Source organism: Pelophylax lessonae, assembly GCF_965119305.1.
Source record: "Pelophylax lessonae genome assembly, chromosome: 10".
Classification (NCBI taxonomy): domain Eukaryota; kingdom Metazoa; phylum Chordata; class Amphibia; order Anura; family Ranidae; genus Pelophylax; species Pelophylax lessonae.
Window position 1 is genome coordinate 182,858,340 of NC_138777.1, and position 13,891 is coordinate 182,872,230.

General features: G+C 44.4%; 1 long non-coding RNA gene across 1 annotated transcript; it reads right to left on the reverse strand.

Moving 5' to 3' along the window:
- Positions 1 to 5,911: 5,911 nt before the first annotated feature.
- LOC309565128 lies at positions 5,912 to 8,544 on the reverse strand. Its single transcript, XR_014225785.1, has 3 exons — positions 8,440 to 8,544; positions 8,286 to 8,351; positions 5,912 to 5,978 (listed from the first exon to the last, which is right to left on the reverse strand). It is a non-coding gene; the product is annotated as an uncharacterized lncRNA (long non-coding RNA).
- Between the last annotated feature and the right edge of the window lie 5,347 nt (positions 8,545 to 13,891).

The following is a 13,891-nucleotide window of genomic DNA, read 5'->3' on the forward strand; positions in this document are numbered from 1 at the left end:
TTGCAGGGGGGCAGCAAAAAAGCCTCTCCCCCCTCCACCTGAGACTCTATTGGCCACTGGTTGCTAGAGCTGCCTCTCTAACCCCCCCCCTCTCTCTCTCTCTCTCTCTCTCTCTCTCTCTCTCTCTCACACACCCCTCTCTCTCTCTCTCACTCTCACACACCCCCCCTCTCTCTCATCCCCCCTCTCTCTCTCATCCCTCCTCTCTCTCTCTCTCTCTCTCTCTCTCCCTAGCCCCCCCCCTCTCCCACCCCCTCTCACCCCCCCATCTTGAGATCTCAGGGGTTAATGCTGGGACTTGTAGTCCTTCAATTTTGGAGGGAGTCAAATCTGTTAAAAAGAGTGTGGGACAAATTTACTTAGGAGGGGGGGCGCCCAATTTTAGTCTTGCCTAGGGCAGCACAAAACCAAAATACACCACTGGTTATAGGTACATTGCTTTTCATGCCTCCTTTAAGCTGAAGCTCCCAATGTGGCTGCCTCTGGTGCCTACCCCTTGGCCCTCAGTGGTACAATAACATCTTTAAGTTTACAACCTGAAGTTAGGGATTATAAGGGATTTGGCGAATTATTTCTGACTATTAGCAGCCTATTTAAAAAAAATAAATAAATACAAAAACCTGGATCTGTGAGAGATATCCACACAAATGTTAAAAAACTCTCTGCCCATATTGATGAGCCTTGTTATGAATTATGTTGTCTTAATCTTATTGGGTTGATTCTTAGGTCCCTTTCACACGGGCTTTCCGATCCGATGTGATCCGCCTGTCAGTTTTTCAGGCGGACCTGATCGGATGCTCCATGCAGCCCTATGAAGCTGCGGGTGTCAGCGGAGACATCTCCATTGACACCCGCTGCTATCTGATCTTGTCCATGAAATCCGGATGGATGGAAACCCTATTTTCCATCTGTCTGGAGGATCAGAACGGATAAGATGAGAATGGACAGGCGGTCCATTCTCATGCGATCTCCCCATAGAGGTGAGCGGGGTTCAGACAGCTCCATCTCTGCACACAGAGCTGTCATCCACCTGCTCAGCGGGCTGGGGATCAGCAGAAGCAGAACGGACTCCGTTGGGTGCACCGCCCGTGTGAAAGGAGCCTTACTTTTTAAATCTTAATTTTCTCAACTTTTTATAACCAAGCCCCTAAAATCTCCTTGGGTTCATCTTATGAATTCCCAGTAAAGTGTTTAAATTTACATTGCTGAAGCCACAAATCACTTACCTCTTAAGGGTCCATTCAGACTAGCGCGACTTGTCCGGCGACCAAGTCGCCTGACAAGTCGCGGTGGGTCGCTCGCCATTGAGTAGTACAGGAGCCGTTCTAATAGGAGCGACACAAGTCGCTCCGACTTTGAAAAAGGGTCCTGTACTACTTTGGGGCAACCTGGAGGAGACTTGCATTGACTTAAATTATATGAAGTCCATGCAAGTCGCGGTGCACAGCGACTTCACAGGTCGCCCCACAAAATCGTGTCGCGCCAGTCTGAATGGGCTGTAAAGGTGGCCATACTTTATACAAGCAGATTGTAATACAAACGACTATGTAGTGCAAGAGCCTGTCTAGTTTAATATAAATGTAAGGGTGGTAATAAACAGCGCATACTCAGACTGGTCTGAGGTAGTAAGCGGGGTCCCCCAGGGCTCAGTCCTGGGACCAACCTTGTTCAATTTATTCATAAACAGCATTGAGGACGGGATCAGTAGTTCGTTATCAGTTTTTGCAGATGACACAAAATTGGCCAGGGCAATAACTGCACAACATGAAGCAGATATCCTACAGAATGACCTGGACAAAATTACGGAGTGGGCAATGACATGGCAAATGAGGTTTAACGTGGAGAAGTGTTTTGCACTTGGGGACTAAAAACATAAAAACACAATACACGTTAGGAGGGGAACCCTTGGGGGAATCAAAAATGGAGAAAGATCTGGGAGTCTTGCTTGATGATAGATTAGGCAACAGCATGCAATGTCAAGCGGCAGCTTCCAAAGCCAACAGAATATTAGCATGCATAAAGAAAGGTATGTATTCCAGAGATAAGACTATAATCCTTCCACTTTATAAAACTCTGGTCCGACCGCATCTGGAGTATTCTGTCCAGTTCTGGTCGCCAGTCCTCAGGAGGGATGTGTTGGAGCTGGATAAAGTCCAGAGAAGGGCAACTAAACTGATTAGGGGGTTGGAGGACCTTAACTATGAAGAGCGGCTGCAATCGCTCGATTTATTTTCCCTGGAGAAGAGACGTCTGAGAGGGGACATGATAGCAATCTATAAATATCTTAATGGGGATCTCAGCTTAGAAAAAAAAAGCTGTTCATTCGAAGGAATTGCATGAGGACTCAAGGACATACAATGCGATTAGAGGAGAAGCGTTTTAACCTCAGGCAACGAGGAGGGTTCTTTACTGTTAGGGCTACAAGATTGTGGAATTGTCTACCACAAGAGGTGGTTTCTGCGGGTAGTATGGTGGCTTTCAAAAGACTCTTAGACTTACATCTCAAGGATCAGGAGATTAAGGGCTATGTTAGATGATTACAGTCACACACACCTACACAGGTTGAACTGGATGGACTATTGTCTTTATTCAACCTCACCTACTATGTAACTATGTAAATGCAATGGATTGTTTTAGGTTTGCTCTCAGTTTACATAATTTTGGTAAGCCTAAAGTGAGGTTGTAAAATCAGACTGTCTACTGCAGTGGTTTGCTAAATGCAGCTCTTTGCTTACCTTTATCTGGCCCTAGGGGTACTGTTCCTCTTATTGATATGAGGTACCATCCTTCCCATTAACACCAACAACGGGGCACTATTCTTCTTGCTTACCAGAGGCACTATGAATTTTTTTTTTTACTCCCCCCGACCACCCAGCCAGAGACATTGGGGTTGATTTACTAAGGAAAATATGCTGTATACTGCAAGTGCATTTGCCTCAGAGCTTAGTAAAATGATGTAAAGCTTTACTTTGCAAAGAATACTCAATCACATGCAATGGAAAAAAAAGAAACAGCATTTTTGTTTGTACATAATAGACACCAGCAGAGCTTTACCCTCTTATCTAGAGCAAATGCATTTAAAGTACAAAGTATATTTGCCTTTAGTAAATCACCCTCATTGTCTATTCTCACTGGCCAAAGTCTGACCCCTTAAAATCTGAAAGGACAGGAAACTGGCCCTTTGTATAGAAAGATTTGGAGGCCCCCGGACAAGTGTATAGCCAGCTTTTGAGGAGTCTGTTGCTGCCAAAGTACAACCACAGTGTTCTTCAATGGATTACCATGAAAGAAGATCTTAACCATTTCATGCCCACGCTATAGCCAAAAAACTGCTACAGCGCAGGCCTTTATTGCCGGGAGGGCGTCCATGTACATCCTCCCGTGCATGGACTCGCTCTGTGATAAGCGAGTCAATGGAGGTACTGCCCCCTTACCATGTGATCAGCTGTCAGTCAATGGCAGCTGAACATGTGATTTAAAGTGGAGTTCCGGCCTATTTTGCAATTTTAGTGATTCCTGGAGTGCTCGCTATGCTGATCAACAATTGGGCATTTTCAATTTTTTTCGGGGGTCCCTTACCTTATTTTCAGGGCATTTTTGATTGCACTTCCTCCTTCTCCCCCCTCTGTGGCCACGGCCACCGACATCACTTCCACCTTTGCATTGCATCCTGGGAGCCGTTTGTCATCACTCCCAGGAGGCTGGAATCAGGAAGAACTCCCAGAACACTCCCTGGAATCAGGAAGAAGGACACAGCAGATTACACTGCGGCTGCAGATGCCCACGTCTAAGATGGCCATGCCCAGACAGCGTTTTTAAAAGTAAGATTTGGACTAAAATCCAATACTGTACACCTTGTAAGTATGAGAATAGCGGTTCTGTAAAGGGGTGATGGATTAGTATTATAGGGGTATTTGAGGCCGGAACTCCGCTTTAAACAGAGCAGGTAATTTCCCCCCCCCCCCTCCCTTACTCTGACAGTGTTGAGGAGAAAAAAAAAAAAAGGCAGATCGCCGTCTTCTGTAAGAGTGAGAGCCACTGCTGCCTCATCTGTGCCCACCTATCAGTGCTGCCTATCAGGGTCACCTACCAGTGCCCATCAAAAAAAGGAGGAGAAAAATTATCTGTTTGCAAAATCTTTAACAAGCTATGAAATGTTCATTTTTTCAAAATTTCAGATCTTTTTTGTTTGTTCAGCAAAATAAAAACCCCAGTAGTGATTAAATACCACCAAAAGAAAGCTCATATGGGTACAGTGTTGCATGACTGCATAATCGTCATTCAAAGTGCGACAGCGCTGAAAATTGGCCTGGGCAGGAAGGAAGTTTAAGGGTTCAGTAGGCAAGTGGTTAAAGGGTTACAAAACCCAAGAGGCTGAATTCACTTTATCTGGTCTCCCACAGTACAAATAAATGCAATAGTTTTAGTAAATATAAAAATACCTTTTCTCATCAGCAGTCTTGTGACTTCTATCAGTGTCTGGTTAAAGCTTGTAGGAGGAGTTTTCATTCCCCCATGATGGGTCTTATAGGACCCCTGACCCTCTTTCTGGATAGTGCTGATCACATTCACCCTCCCAAGAAAAAAAAAAAAAAAAAAAAAAAACACTCTTGCAATACACTCACGAAAGTGAGCACATGCAGCTTGTCCCCTAATGCTCTATCAAGAGATGGATTGGAGTCAGCAAAAGGAGGAGAGGATGAGAAGTCAGGATCACACAGCCTTTATACACAATGGGGAGAAATAATCATCTAGGTTCCACAGGGAGTATAACAAACCTGCTTTACTGCATGTAAAGACTGGTTTTACTGTTGTGGGTTTAGTAACACTTTAGGCCACTAGAACCATATACATTAGCTCAGTTTAAGGTCCCTTTCACACGGTCCGCCTCTGTGCTGCTCAGCAGGAGATCGTAAACACAGATCCCCGCTGAGCAGGAAGGGGACATCTCCCTCTCCCTCCTCTGTGTGCGGAGAGGGAGGTGTCAGAGCCCCATGCATCTCTATGGGGGAATCGGATGAGAGTGGACCGCCTGTCCGCTCTCATCCAATCCCCCGGACGGATGGAAAATAGAGTTTCCATCCGTCCGGATTTCACGGACAGGATTGGACGCGGACATGTCTCCACTGACATCCGCTGCCCCATAGGGATGCATGCGGGATCTGATCAGATCCGCCTAAAAAACCGACAGGCGGATCTAATCGGATCGCTCGTCTGAAAGGGGCCTTAAGCCCCGTACACACGTACCGATGGTCGGCTTACAAATGTTCCTCTTTTCTCCCCGGGATGTCGGTGTCTGCTGAAAAGTGCAAAGACAGCACAAGGACAGCACAAGAATTTTGTCCGCCGATTGCAGAAGTGATGTCATGTAATGGTTAACTTTCCCTGTGTTTTCTATTTTCTGAGCATGCCCAGCCTTGCAAATCTGCGGTCTGTCGGCCGAATTGTGTACTGACAGGCGAACAATCGTCCGTTCTGGTGTCGGCATACAAATATTTTCATGTTTGCACGAAAGACTTTTGTCCGCGGATTGTGCGCAGACATCTGTCGGAGGCACCATACTAACACGCGTACAATCGGCAGATCCTTCGTCCACCGACGTTTGTATGCCGACGATCGGTACGTGTGTACGGGCCTTAAGTGTTTGCATCGGTTATGAAGCCTGGAGGTTCCCCTCCAGCTTACCATCTATTAAGCTTGTGAGACTGAATTAGGTGCAATGCGACTTCTTTGAGTAGTACACAACAGTCATGATGCAACTTGGTGAATAACAATTTAACATTCTTCTTTATTATGAAAATACAAAGTTACAGAAAAGCATTTTGTAATACTGCACATGACTGGTAATCAATAACACTACATTGCAGACACTGGAGATTCAGTAGGTCACTTGCAACAACTGCAGGTATCACATCCCTTGGCACATTCACAGCCCTGGCTGCATTTGCTGCAGTCTGTCGGACAGCAGGAACAACAACCTGCAAGAGGGGAAAAAAAAATTACACAATGTAAGCAAAAAGTTATTGGTATAAAACATTGATCTGATGGAACCCAGATCTTTACCTTGAATAAGATTAGGGAGACCAAACACACCAATCTTTATAGGTGGCTCTGGGTCACAAGATCTATCCATGCCTAGGATGTCACAAATTAGGATCACAGCAAGAAATTTTACATGACCCAATGATGTGATCAGTTTTTTTTTTTTTTTTTTTTTTTTTTATGTCAACAAGCAGTTAAATCTCAGAGGGAGAAATATAGCTCTGTCACCAGCTCATTATCCAAGCCAGCTAAACACCCTCCATTGTCACACCAGCAGTTCATTATTTTAGAGAGGCACTGGGGTATTAAAACTGAATTCGAGGCACTACTGGCTCCAACCATGTATGTGTGAGGTTACCCACAAGATTAATTATTAACAGGTTTTTAAGGACAGCACAACACATACAGATCTATGCACCTTGCAGTGTGTTTGCCATATGAGGATGATCCCATAACTGCAAATACATCCTAGATGACATAAGTGTGCGCAGGCTATTGCATTATGGGTGCACCCCCAATAGCTCAAACACACGTGTGTGTGTGTGTGTGTGTGTGTGTGTGTGTGTGTGTGTGTGTGTGTGTGTGTGTGTGTGTGTGTGTGTGTGTGTGTGTGTGTGTGTGTGTGTGTGTGTGTGTGTGTGTGTGTGTGTGTGTGTGTGTGTGTGTGTGTGTGTGTGTGTGTGTGTGTGTGTGTGTGTGTGTGTGTGTGTGTGTGTGTGTGTGTGTGTGTGTGTGTGTGTGTGTGTGTGTGTGTGTGTGTGTGTGTGTGTGTGTGTGTGTGTGTGTGTGTGTGTGTGTGTGTGTGTGTGTGTGTGTGTGTGTGTGTGTGTGTGTGTGTGTGTGTGTGTGTGTGTGTGTGTGTGTGTATATATATATATATATATATATATATATATATATATATATATATATATATATATATATATATATATATATAGGCACTGTAGTAGAGAAGTGGACAGTGCCAGTAGTTTATTTTTTATTATTACTCTTTAAAATTTTAACTTTTTTTTAATTTTTTCAATTTTTTAACAATTACTTTTTATTTTTTTTGTTGTTTTTATCGTCTTTTAGGAACCTCTTTGGGGGGCTTTGGTGAAATATCAGGGGTCTAAACAGACCCATGATGTCTTACTTTTGAGACAGAGTTTCCCCTAGTCTTTCTCTGCAGCTAAGCAGCAGGGGAAATCTGCTCAGCACAGGGTGATTAGGGTGTGCCCAGCTACACCTGGCACACCCTGTGCTAGATGATCTCTAAATGCAGACCACAACCAGGATGCCTGTAGACCAGTCTCATTCAATAGGTGTCCTGGGGTTTCATAGTAAAATCACAATCACATATACACATATACACACACACACACACACACACACACACATATATAATGGGTTTTGTAAATGGAGAGGTTCTCATCAAGAAGCAAACAAGGTTGGAGTTATCAGACCTCTCATACTAAAAAAAAAAAGTTTCCCCTGTGATCCCTATAATCTGAGAATATATGGTCTACACAATGTGTATGATATTAGAGTGCAGCACAGGACACATTTTCCCAGGTTTTATCCATTAAAAGAGTTCCAAAAACACCCTGTTGATCTTCCCAAAAATACACAAAACCCGGGTTTTATGCAGAGAACACAGCAAATTTACCAAACTACTCAGACCCACCTGCTCCCCAATCTGCACACATTTTAAGGCTAATTATGTAGTCCCAATATAGGACGGAGCAGGCCAATTGCGCTCTTTGAGAGTCTCTGACAAGATCACAGTTTCAGTGATACATTTAAGACTGACCTGACACTATATACCCGATTTAATCTAAAGGAAATTGTACAATTATATTGATCATGTAACACAAGAGCCTGCCTGATTTGGTTATATTGAATGCATTTCTTTTGGCTCATGTTGCTGTAAATCTTAAAGTAGATCATACAATCAGATTGTGTAGTATATGGCCAGCATAACAGATCAAATACAAGAAGTAGCAGGAGGGATAAATAGTAGATCACAAAGCATACACAACTGATTAACCATTTAAAAGCTGGGCAGCTGATAGGATTAGAAGGGTCATGCATGATTAGTAACCTATAAAGACTGATATATTGCAAGGTTAGTTACACATTTAAAGTTGACATTTCTACCCCCTTTATACTGACAATACGTACAAAGACCAGCAGTCATGAAACAGCCTGACAATAATATTATATACACATTCAGTTTTCCTGTATACAGGGAGTACACTTACTCTTCTTGCAGCCCTTGCATTTGCAGTCTTTGCACTTGCAGGAATCACCGCAGGAGCATGAGCCACCTAGGAGGGAAGGAGAGAGTGCGGTTACCAGGACACTAATAGAAAACCTGTATACATAATATATTCCGCCATCTATCACTCTACATACCGGCAGCACAGTTGCAGTCATTGGGGTCCATGGTTGGCTGTTGTTCTGTAGTTGCTGAGTTTGGATTTTTGCTGTGATGATATTGCTGTATGAATCCCAAGAGCTCTGATACTGCTTTATATAGAGCACATCCAGAGCGGAGTGCAAAACACAGACAAGTGCAGAAACACACCCCCTGGTCACATGACTCCCTGCAACATGTGGAAGGACTGGCCATAAACAAGACGTGATGAGCTCACTAATTGCAAAATCAAGCAAAGTGCAGAATGACAAAGCACAGACCCCCCAGCCCGTGTGCAGCACAGACAGTTTATGTGCAATGGATTTCCATACAAAAAAAAAAAAATCATATTCTCCTGTGTGATGTTTTTCCTTGCTGTGCTTATAAAATAATATTATATATAAAAAGATGTATAATAAAACCTAGGAATGAGAGTAAATGGGTTTGAGAGTGTTTTACAAGACAAGCAACATTTTTTTTTTATAAATTCTGACTTGATAAACGAGGGATATCTTTATATACAAGTAGTGCCATGTCACAACAGAGTATAAAAGAGAAGAGAGCTGCCTCTAATGCCTCATTTCCACTGAGTGGTACGGTACGGTACGGTTCGGTTCGGTACGGTTCGGAACGGTACACATTGCGTTTCCACTGCCAATAGTACCCTTTCATGATAGGCGTGGTGTAGCAGGAAAGCTGTGATAGACGATTCTCTGTCAACCAATCAAAGTTCTGCAGAGTGTAGCTCCACCCTGTTGGTACGGTACTAATGTGCTTGGTACCCCACGAAAGGGTACCAAAAAGTGGTACGGTACGGTTCGGAATTAGGGTACCATTCATAATGGAAACGGCATAAATAGCGTACCGAACCGAACCGTACCAGAAAGCTCAGTGGAAACGAGCCATTAGTGTAGCAATATGGTTCCATTTAATGAAGGTACAACATTTAGCAACTCACATAGTTGATTATTAAAACAGGCACATCTAAGTATGCAGGCATGCGGGGTAAAGCTGTCCACATAGACCGTCCTCCGCACTGCCATCAACGTCATCCCTTCCACGCTGCTCTCCACAAACGCTTCAAACCTCGCTTTCAGATCCCTCTACTGTAGGGTAGTATTCCCGGTCACAACTGCAGACTAATAGCAGTGAGAGTCGGTGGTGAGGAGGACGGTCTATGTGGAAAGTTTTACCCTGCATACTTAGATGTGCCTCTTTTATTCATCAGCAATGTGAGTTGCTAAATGTTGAACCTTCAATAAATGTAACCATTGCTACACTTAGAGGCGCCTCTCTTCTCTTTCATGTAGCTCCTGCTGGATTTTGCTTCTAATCCTCTTGTGAAGGCGCCATTTGTGGTTGGACATTTTATGGTTTCACAACCTATCACATTGCTATAATCTTTTTATATGGACTATAAACTGAAGGACTGATAAATAAATGGTTGTGGAACGAATTATCTGAGTTTCCATTATTTCTTCTGGGGAAATGTGCTTTGATATAAGAGTGCTTTGAATTACAAGCATGTTTCCGGGAACAAATTATGCTCTCAATCCAAGGTTTTACTGGTATTATCTTATTCATCTTCTTTCTTCTTTTATTTGCTTATTTTAAAGCGGTATTAAACCCAAAAGCAAGCATTTATAATATCACAGCTTACCAATTCTTAGATGTGATGGCTGCATTCATTTTTCTTTTTTTAGGCTTTCTTTTATTTTCACCTGTTGATCCTCTCACACAGGCGAGATAGGAGACGCCGCTCCACGCCTGCGTTCCTTAGACCCTTAGATTGGGAACGTGAGACCGTAAACTTCTGGGTCTAAGGAACGCAGGCGTGGAGCGGCGTCTCCTATCCCCAGCAAACTGAAAATGATCCTTTGATGAGTAATACTGCACCATGAGAGCCTGTTTGTCATTTCTCTCCATCTATGACTTGGTTCTTTAATGCTCCATCGATTTGGCTACACACTGTCGCCTGTGTGAGAGGGGGTTGTGCAAGGTCGGATCTGATGTGGATCAATAAGCGTGTTTGACCCCCTATAACTAAGGGGTCCAGTGGTTCTGGTAAGCGGTACCTATACATTTCACTGGGTGATCGTGTGGAGGTGGAGGCTTTTTTGAGATTCACTCCTATCAAGTCTGTGTTTCCATCATTGGCTGTTTGCTTAACCCTTTTTTTTTTTTTTTGGACACTAGAAACAGTTTTTTTGCACGAACGTTTGCACATTGGAATAATTTATTTTGTGTTTTATCAAGCTGTTGAGCGCCACATTTTTTCACTTTTTCAGCCTCATCAGTGTCCACCAGTGCAGCTTCATCAGTTTCCATCCATGCAGCCTCATCAGTCCCCATCAACGCAGCACCACCAGTGTCCAGCAGTGCAGCCTCATCAGTGCTCATCAATGCAGCCTGATCATTGCCCATCAATGCAGCCTCACCAGTGCATATATGCTCAGCCTCATCAGTGCAGCTTGATCAGTGCCACCTATCAGTGTCCATCAGTGCCACCTACTAGTGCTGTATATCAATCCAGCTTAATCATTGCTCCTGATCAGTGCTTACCATTGCCGCCACATTCTCTGCCCTGCTGACCCCGTCCTATGTCCCACTGACCCCCATCCTCTGCCCTCATGTCCCAGGGTCTGATAAGGAAGCCACAGCCATTCATTGTGAACAGCTGTGGCTTCCTCATCAGACCCTGAGACAAGAACAGTATACTGTGGCTGGGGTGGGATAAATGTAGATGGAGGGGCCCGATTTAAATCTTGCCTAGGGTAGCACAAAAATAAAATACACCACTGGACACTGATGCATTAGTGACTAGTGGCAGTCATTAACCCCTTTGTGCTGCATTAGTTGTACCAGTGTCAGTGTTTATTAACCATTTCATGCTGCACAATACAGGGGTTAATTAACATTGACACTGGTGCCACTGTCACTAATGAAGCACAAGGGGGTTAATTAACTGCCACTGGTCACTAATGCATCAGTGGCAGTACATTAACCCCCTCCATGCTGCATTTTACAAACAGTATTGTAAATTAACTCCTCGCCTCAATTAGTTAATCACTTGAGCCATTTCATACAGCTACAACACTGACACAACATTGCCTTATGTAAGGTGTATTATCAGCCTCTGAAAACTCACTGTTGCACAGGGCTTCACTGGGCTGGCTCCTCGTAGTTCTTAGCACAAGCAATCTCCTCCGTCCTTTCTTCCCGCCTCCTGGCCTCTGGATGACATTATGCTCGGCCGGGACTAGAAAGCATCTGTCGGGTGGAGATCACTCCGCCTGACAGGGAAGTGACTGGACTCACCAGTCAAAAAGGCCACTCGCTCCGCACCGATTCCACCCCTGCAGACAGACATGACACCCGCCAGCCGCCGCTACATTATATTATACTTGCAGAGCAGTGATGCTCCACAAGTATAACACAATGTAGCGGCGGCTGGCGGGTGTCATGCCTGTCTGCAGGGGTGGAATCGGTGCGGAGCGAGTGGCCTTTTTAGGAAGCATCAGAGCAGCCTGGAGGGCAATTGCCTCCCTGCCTCCCGGCCCAGTCCGCCCCTGGCAGCACTGGGGGTCATTGGTTAGAATCCCAACCATGGCACTACCTGCCTGGAGTTTTCATGTTCTCCAGTGGTGTATTTAGGTTTTGTGCTGCCTTAGGCCTGACTAAACATGGGCACCCCTAATTTAAATAGGACCCACCCCTTCCTGTAAAGGCCACACCCTTTCCTGTTTATGACCCGCCCTGTCATCTGTAAACCACAGACAAAAACCACAGTCTATCAGTGCCCATCAGTGCAGCCTCATCAGTTCCCATATGTTCAGCTTCATCAGTGCAGCCTTATCAGTGCTCATCAGTGCAGCCTCATTACTGCCCATCAGTGCAACCTTATCAGTGCAACATATCAGTGCAGCCTCATCAGTGGCCACCAGTGCAATCTATTAGTGCCCATCAGTGCAGTCTATCAGTGCATCATATCATTGCCCATCAGTGCTGCCTTATCAGTGCAGCTTATCAGTCCTGCCTCATCAGGGGCCATCAGTGCAGTCTATTAGTGCCCATCAGTGCAACATATCAGTGCCCATCAGGGCAGCATATCAGTGCAGCCCCATCAGCTTTTTTGCTGCCCCCCTGCACGGTGCTGCCCTAGGCCTGGGCCTTGTTGGCCTAGGCCAAGATACAGCACTGATGTTCTCCCTGTACCTGCTTGGGTTTCCTCCCACACTCCAAAGACATCTTTGGCAGGTTAATTGGCTTCTATCTAAATTGGCCCTATATGTGTAGGTATGAATGTGAGTTAGGGACCTTAGATTGTAAACTTCTTAAAAGGGCAGAGACTAATATTAATGTACAATATATATATATATATATATGTAAAGCACTTCATAGATCGACGTTGCTATATAAGTACCTGAAAAAAAAGAATTTGTTAGTGTATCTATATCTGCTAGTGCATCTAACACCATTCCCCAAACTGCAAATGCTGCTGTCCAAATGTACCCACTGTGCTCTTTCATCCAGAGTGGGGTCATTCTAATTCAGAAGGTGTGGTACTGACCAGATCACCAGGGGAAAATAAAGTCTAAAAAAGAAAACTGATGCAGACCCCACATCTAATGATTGGTAAGCTGCAATATATTACATTTTTGAGTTTAATGCTGACAAAATTCTAATTAATTAAAAAAATTTGTTTTGATTACATGTTTTCAGCTTCAATGAAAAGCCACACATTACACTATGATGATCTCAAAATAATTGTAGACAATTTGCTGTTACTACCCTGGAAAGCAATACAGACATAAATAAGTCTAGGTTCACATCTATGCGTGCTGCGCTTGATGCGTTTTTCAGGCACATTTTGCAGTGAGTTTTGCATTTTGAAACCCTTTTTTTAATGCATTTTGTGTTTTACGTTTTTCTTTTCTCTTCAAACACACTGTAAACACACTGTATATAATGCCGCAACCTTAACAACCAATGAGTCATTAGCTAAATGTAAAAAAAAAAAAAGATGCCGGAAAAAAAAAATTGTGAAAAAAAATTAGCGTGGGGTCCTCCCCCAGGTCTGTATCAGGCTCTTCGGGTCTAATATGGATTTGGAGGGGACACCCCCACGCCAAAATAATAAAAAAATTGGTGTGGGCCCCCCCCCCCCCCAAAATCCATACCAGATCCTTTTCCGAGCATGCAGACCAGCAGGACAGAAAGGGGACCATACCAGTCCGTATACCCCCTCCTGAACCGTACCAGTCCGCATGCCCTTAATATGGGAGGTGGTTGCTTTGGGGCAGAGATCTCATCCTGCCAAACCTGGGCGGTGGTTGTGGGGGTCTGCAAGCAGGGGGCTTATCGGAATCTGGAAGCCCCCTTTAACAAGGGGACCCCCAGATCCCAGCCCTCCCCCCTATGTGAATGAGTATGGGGTACATTGTACCCCTA